The 1,756-nt window shown below is 34.7% G+C and overlaps 1 protein-coding gene across 3 annotated transcripts in view; it reads right to left on the reverse strand.

Annotated features, from left to right (window-relative positions):
* MEF2A (myocyte enhancer factor 2A) overlaps positions 1-1,756 on the reverse strand; it is a 129,351-nt gene that overhangs the window by 107,072 nt on the left and 20,523 nt on the right. The gene's annotated exons all lie outside the window — the stretch shown is intronic.

Below are 1,756 nucleotides of genomic sequence, written 5' to 3' on the forward strand. Positions count from 1 at the left end.
AACAACCCAATTAAAAATGGGCAAAAAATGTGAACATTTTCCCAAAGACATATGGATAACCAATAGGTAAATGAAAAATGTTTAATATGAACTATCAGAGAAATGCAAATTAAAACTATGAGATACAAGTATACATATAGATAGATATAGATACAGAGATAGAGACAGATACAGATACATCTTCACTAAAATGGCTAAACTAGAAAAGGCTAACAATACAAAGTATTGGTGAAGCTATGAAAAAACTGGAACTCTCATTTGCTACTGGTGGGACTGTAAAATCACACAATTACTCTGGAAAAAGTGTCACAATTTCTTATAAAGCAAAACTAACACTTAACACATTACCCAGAAATCCCACCCTTTGTCATTTACCCAAGAAAAATGGAAGCATTATGTCCTTACAAAGGCTTGTAGTCAAATGTTCAAAACAGCTTTGTTCACAATAGCGTCAAACTGGAAACAACCAAAATGTCCATGGAAGGTGAATGGAGAAATTGCAGTATAAACATAAAAGAAACATTAGTCAACAGTAAAATGGAACAAACTACTCATAGATACAAACACAGATGAACCGCAAAAACATCCTGCTAAGGGAAAAAAGCCAGACACTATAAAGAGTATATACTGCACTCTATATGTGATTCCACTTAGAAATACATTTGCAAATTTTTAAGCCATCACCAAAGAACACAAAAAGATCTACAATTCATAAATAATGAAAGCCATGCCTCAACACTGGAAAGCTATACATATACATAAAAAATTTTTCTATGATTTCACAAAGTTAAAACCAAGAACAATCAGCATTACCTTTTTTAAGTCTCAAGTTCTGTCATCTGTTAAATGGTGTGATTTCTATACTTCATAAGCTTAGTTGTGAGAATTAAATAAGCATGTAGTGTGCTTAGCATAGTAAGTGGAATATAGTAAGAAAAACTCTGTAAGTGCCAAAAGTACTACGGCTGTTTCTTTAATCATCATTATCATTACAATTATTGATGGGGGACAGATATATCCATAAAGAAATAACTCAGAAAATGGGCAAATAGAGCAGATAGAAAATGCCACTTCCAATGGCTCTTTTTTACTTGAAGAACAAAGTCCAAACTGTATAAAATTCAAGGGACTCTACAATCTGGCCTCAAGCTTTTTCCCACATCTTCCATTTCTGAAAAGCCCTCCCATCCAGTCCAACTCTAATACACAACTCTCATTTTCCTGATTTGACTGTTAAACTGCTCTAAGTGGAGTACCTTTTCCACATCTCTGACAATAAAATTTGATATCCAGCTCAAATATCAATTTGTCAACGAAGCATCCCTCGATCACCTCTGAACTCTTCCTTTCCTGAATTCCCTAATCCATCATTATTATACGTCACTTAGTAATTCATACAATTAATATGATTTTACTACCCTAAACCAAAACCTCCTAGATGCAAATGGATCTGTTTAATGTGTCTCGATTTCAGAATCAATAGCGTAGAAACAATAGTTAAAGCTGGGAGGAAAAGAAGGGGGTGGCGTCCAAAAGAGAAAGCAGGGCAGCAGAGCCAAGGCCTTTATTTTGGGGTTATCCATACTGAGCAGTTCAAAGAAAAAAGGGGAGGCGGGTCAGTAAAAAGAAACAATTTTGTCAAATGATCATTCAAATGAGGAAACAAAGGTATAAAGAGCCTGTCAAATCATTATTTAAGGCCTGTGGAAGCTATGAAAAAGAAACGAAAACTCATAAATGAGGTTCCAGGGACAGA

This window comes from Otolemur garnettii, unplaced genomic scaffold (genome assembly GCF_000181295.1).
Source record: "Otolemur garnettii isolate 467f Iridium unplaced genomic scaffold, OtoGar3 scaffold00029, whole genome shotgun sequence".
Lineage (NCBI taxonomy): Eukaryota > Metazoa > Chordata > Mammalia > Primates > Galagidae > Otolemur > Otolemur garnettii.